The 5,887-nt window shown below is 36.3% G+C and overlaps 1 non-coding gene across 1 annotated transcript; it reads left to right on the forward strand.

Moving 5' to 3' along the window:
• The first annotated feature begins 1,212 nt into the window (after nt 1–1,212).
• Nucleotides 1,213–1,317, forward strand: LOC117801643. The gene has a single exon (XR_004624402.1). It is a non-coding gene; the product is annotated as a U6 spliceosomal RNA (small nuclear RNA).
• Nucleotides 1,318–5,887: the final 4,570 nt, after the last annotated feature.

Below are 5,887 nucleotides of genomic sequence, written 5' to 3' on the forward strand. Positions count from 1 at the left end.
TACATAACCTCAACCTGCCCTTTTAAAATAAATAACAGTTTTCATCCCTGTCTTTTCCCAAGAATATCTCTTATTCTTTGAAACCCTATGTTTGTTCATTGTGTCAGGGCAAACCGCAGGCTCTAAGACAGAAGTGAAGAGGTAAGCATGTTGGAACTGGAAGACTTTCTCTGCTGTCAACTATTTTACTTGTAAGAAAGATCACCAAAGGGAGCTATTTGGTTGAAAATAAATATTCATATAAAATTAGCATTGCATTCAAGCGATTTTGTTCATTTTTTAAGAACTTGAGCTATTTTCCTCTACATTATTATACATGTAGACAGGTAGAAACCTGCACGGTCAAACTGTGAAGGAAGAAAGGTGACAGAAGTCTTAGTTAAATTCTTGAGGGAGATTGGCCTGTCTTCCTCTAGTGTATATCCACCAGACAATTAGCTGTGATCGCTCTACAGATACTCAATTCTACAGGGAAGTTACTCCCTCTGATTGAAAAGTCTAGCGTGGTTGGACCAAAAATAACCGTGGCCAGATGCCAATAGAAATTCCCCCTAAGCATGAATGTCTTCCCCGTTTCCACAATCCTAGACAAGGGGTGCTTCAAATCTATTCACCACCATCCTCCACTCTGTCTACTAGGGCAAAAGCCCTTGACTTACCTTCACTTAAATTGTTTCTACCTGCCTCCATTCCTCATGTGGCTGTAAGTTTGTGGCCAACATTTAATGGCTGACATGTGGACTAATTTCAGAAAGCTTAGATCTGCTCAGGCTGCAGTTTTACAGATATGTCGATCCAAAAATGATTAACCTCTTTTTACACATAGAAATTTTCTCAGTTTTTAGACTAGTCACCCAGGAGAGAGGAGGAGAGATGAGGTAAAGGAAAAAAGAAGGAACACATCTGCTTGAACCTCTCACCCTCCCCTAACCTATCAGCTCCTTCACTGGGAGCTTGGAAATGGAATCAGGTCTTCTCTTTCCATTATTTATCTGTGGTTCAGATTTCATTTTTCTTAAAGGATCAGTTTACCTATAACAGCTTGTGAGCAAAAATAAAATTAAGAGAAGGAAATTTGCTAAGTCACATCTTACAAGGTTGATGAAAATATACTTAAGAAAAGTAAGTGTATCAACCATTTTTATCCATTAAAAATGCATTAACTGATAGCTCATTCTCTGCCAGGCACTGAGGTGAAATAAAGGTCCCACTGTACCTGCTTCGGCGGCACATATACTAAAATTAGAACAATACAAAGAAGATTAGCATGGTGTCTGGTAAGGATGAATGTAAATTTGTAAAGCATTCTATATTTTAAAAAAAGAAAGAAAGGAATAGAAGTTGCACTGATTATAATATTCTTATCACTTAAACTTAGAAAAAATGTAGTTTTCATTTCTACCTGCCACTTGCATTTATTGATTATTATTTTACAGAAAAACAGTTTTTCATTTTTTGCCCATTACTATCACAGAAGAATATTCTCTGGTGTTTTTACAGTCTTCTGTGGTGTTTCATTATCATCAATCCTCAGACTGTGGTTGGGATATGCTGGGTTGGGATGCCGTCTGAGGGCTTAAAGGGGAGATACATGAGTCAAAATATGATGGTCTAACATAATGTCACATTTGTGATCTCAAGTTGTGTTCTTTAATAAGTAACAACAACTCTTTCCTAATTTTGGGGGGGAAGGTCCTAACAGCCAGCATTAGAGAGATACAACATGAGCACAGTAACATCNAGCATTAGAGAAATACAACATGAGCACAGTAACATCAAACAGTAATCATCAAAATGTTTCCATTAGATTTTATTTTTTCTTTTAATTATAATAGAACACAAATTTAGGTTTCTGCACTTTACAATCCTTTAAATTGTAATTCATGACATGAATGAAAACAGTGGCTCCCCCTGGACCTGTGGTTGAGTTCTCTGGGCCCAGGAGTAGGAACAGTCTTCTCTGTCACAGATGGCTAAAGCAACAGGGGCAAGCAAGGCTGAGGGGAGGAATTGATGAGGTAATTAGGCCTATGAGAGCAGACCAAATAGTGTCAAATAAATAATTTAATTTTAGTCTTTTTCATTAATATTTTAAAAACTGGAGGATGGGGGAGTTTGGGCTGCCTCCTTCCAGGACCCACAAACGACACACACAGCATTCAAAATTTCTGTTGCCAGTCTACACTTAAAAAGTAGCTCAGGGATTAGATTAGCAATAAAAAGTTTGAGACTAATACCTAGGATTTTGACTCCTAATCCAGTGCCTTCCCCGGTACAATACAACATCTTGGTCTTCAGCAAGAGATATTTTTACTGAAAGGGAATTTCTTGTAGGACATAAAGGCTAGTACGTTTATTCTGGAAAGCCCAGTGAAATCCTTCAGCTTTAGTCTTCAATGTCCAAGTATGGGCAGCTGTCACGAGCAGGAAGCTGTCAACAGAAACATGTGTGGACACAGAGAAGGAGTAAGAAGGATTGTCTATCTCCTGTCCCCTGTGCTGGCCCCAGCCAAAATGTACCCATGACTCTCCCTTCAGAATCAGTTTTGAAGGCAGAGACAGCACTTGCAGAATGGCTAGATAGTCACAGAAGTGCTGCTCTTCCTTTTAGCGCCCATCCTATCTGAAATCCAGAACCTTGGCAATCCTTGATCTCTGGGTTAAACCTCAAGGGTGAGAAACAGTTGTATGTGAAGAGAGAGGGTAAGTGGATCAATCCCTTTTCTAAGTCATTTCCTAACGTCATATGACAAATCTCATGAGAAAACCTGACACAATGTAGTATGTTTTTATTCAACTGAGTTTTAATATAGTATTAGTAAATTAGAATGTAGTAACATCGAAATGTTTGGTTGCATAGGACAGATTTCTAAAACTGCACTTTGGAACATCATAATTCCAGTGAAATTTCCCACATCGTCACCATCATAAATTACAAGCAAAGGCACATTTGGAAGAATAGTCCCTTGCAAAGGAGACATAAAATATCCAGACATGATGCATAACAACATATTTAAAATAACACAAAAAGAAGGGCACCTGGGTGGCTCAGTCAGTTAAGCATCTGCCTTCAGCTCAGGTCATGATCCCAGGGTCCTGGGATCGAGTCCCATGTTGGGCTCCCTGCTCAGTGGGAAGTCTGCTTCTCCCTCTCCCTCTGCTGCTCTCTCTCTGTCAAATAAATAAATAAAATCTTTTAAAAGTATATAAAATAACACAAAAAGAATTTTAAAATGAAAACCTATTGAGATTATTAATTGGCTTTATGTAATTTAATAAGTTGATATCTCTAGAATTAAAAAGCCAGTTATTACTAGGGTCAATATGCCATTACTTGCCAAAGGATTTTAGAAAACAGGCCCACATTCAAATCAAAGAGAACCACTTGTTTCCATTCCCTATGCACGTACACTCATTCTTCTCCTTCCTCACCAATTCTGATTTTCTGGTAATAAATGTCTTTCACTCCATATGAGAGAAGTATCCAGTGGAAAAAAGTCTTCTTATTTCTTTTATGATATTTTTCGTATTTTTGCAAACAAATTGCTTGATTTCTCAATATATTTCTGACAACTTCATTATAGTTTCTAGCTGTTTGAGGATTTTACCAAGAGAAAGCTCTCAGAGGAGTTATTTCATTTTGTGTCTTCTAGGATGAGGAAGAAGAGACATGACAGAAATTTCTAGAAAAGGTGTTTCTAGAAGTCTTGAGCTATTACTTGAACTCTATTCTCTGCCTGGAGAATGGCTGACAGCTTTGTCTTGAATGAGTGCTATTCCTGTCAAATCCAGGAGAAAAATTAAATATATTTCAGATTAGAATAGGTAGCCACTTCTAGTCTGCACTTCAGTTAAAACCTGACATAATTTAAACACAACTTTAACTCTTATTTTTAGATATTATTTTTTAAATATATCAATAATCAGTAGATAACACTAATATAGTAGGAAGATCAGAAATTGTGTTTTTACAATTAATAACAGAAATCACAGAAAACACCCCATTGAATGAAAGTAAATGCTATTTAACACATTTTTCTTCTTTTCTGGAAATGATGGATGACAGTATCAGAACATCAAAAAGTGGTGGTAATTCTGTGAAAATCAATGAGAAGGGTCCAATTATGCTGTCAATCATGTATATCAAGTATTCCCATTAACATTTACAATCTGATCAAAGTTTTGGCTTTCCAGCTGGTCCCCATAAATTATATTCACAATACCCAAAATTTGTATAGTGTTTAGTCTCAATTTAAAATAATTTGAAATTAAGTTGGTGGGTGGGTAAAGATTGAAATGCAAAGCAATGCAGGCCAGAGGGTAAAGTTAAATTTGAACCAGAGCCACAACATCTTNGAGGGTAAAGTTAAATTTGAACCAGAGCCACAACATCTTATTATAAATAGTCTTAAAATAAAGTCTTTGTCTTTGCTGAATGATATGGGAAACTGAGGAAATTCTATGGGTATAATTAAAATAAAGTAAAAGAAAACCAAAAATATCCTTCTGTTTGAGGTATCCAGAAAAATGTACATGAAGATTTTGGGTTTGTATTGGTTTGATTATGACCTAAATATAATTGCTATAAATTCACCACTTCGCTTATTGTGTTTCCGTGGAGTCTTTAGTATAAGAGATAAAAGGCCATTATTCAGAAGCATGTTTTTTTTTAACAACGGCCAGAGTGAATTATAAGCATAGTCTATGGCAACATAAAACACCCACCACATTTCCTTCCTTGTTCCCTCTCAATTCTTTGGAATATTTAGACTTTTTAATTGTCAATTATTTTTTAAGTCATCAAACACTATTTAGACTTAACTATAAGTTTTATGATTTTCCTTGCTCAATTATTATTTTTTTTAATTCACAACTTTTTCCTTTTTTAAAATTTTTTTTAAAATTTAAATTCAAGTTAGTTAACATACAGTACAGCACTGGTTTCAGGAGCAGAATCCAGTAATTCATCACCGACATACAACATCCAGTGCTCATCCCAACAAGTGCCCCCCTTAATGCCCACCATCCATCTAGTCCATCACCCCACCCACCTCCCTTCAGCAACCCTCAGTTTGTCTCTGTTGTTAAGAGACTCTAATGGTTTGCCTCTCTCTCTGTTGTTATTTTATTTTATTTTTTATTTTATTTTTCCTTCCCTTTCCCTCTGTTCATCTATCCCCTATGTTCTTCTGTTTTGTTTTTTTTAAGATTTTATTTATTTATTTGTCAAAAAGAGAGAGAGAGCACAAGCAGGGGGAGCAGCAGGCAGAAGGAGTGGGAAAATCAGGCTCCCTGCTGAACAAGAAGCCCAATGTGGGACTTGATCCCAGGATCCTAAGATCATGACCTGAGCTAAATACAGGCACTTAACCGACTGAGCCACCCAGGCATTCCATCTGTTTTGTTTCTTAAATCCCACATATGAGTGAAATCATATAATATTTGTCTTTCTTTGACTGATTTATTTCACTTAGCATAATACCTTCTAGTTGCAACTACATTGTTGCAAATGGCAAGATTTCATTCTTTTTGATGGCTAATATTCCATTGTTTATATATACCACATCTTTATCCATTCATCTGTCAATGGACATTTGGGCTCTTTCCATAATTTGACTATTGTTGATAATGCTGCTATAAACATTGGGGTGCATGTGCCCTTCAAATCAGAACACAGTGCTTTATCACTGTGTAATAAAGATCTGTGTAATACAGATCTGCTTTATTACTCCACTTACTTTTGTATTTTTAACGTAGACATGAATGTGAAATAATCTAGAATCACTACCTTCTTCTTTTTCTCCCTCTAACATTATCTTTGTATGTGTTATTCTGCTCCTCACTCTTCTTCCTGGACTCTAGTGACCTTGTGTCACTAACTAGAATG

Source organism: Ailuropoda melanoleuca, chromosome 3 (genome assembly GCF_002007445.2).
Source record: "Ailuropoda melanoleuca isolate Jingjing chromosome 3, ASM200744v2, whole genome shotgun sequence".
NCBI lineage: Eukaryota > Metazoa > Chordata > Mammalia > Carnivora > Ursidae > Ailuropoda > Ailuropoda melanoleuca.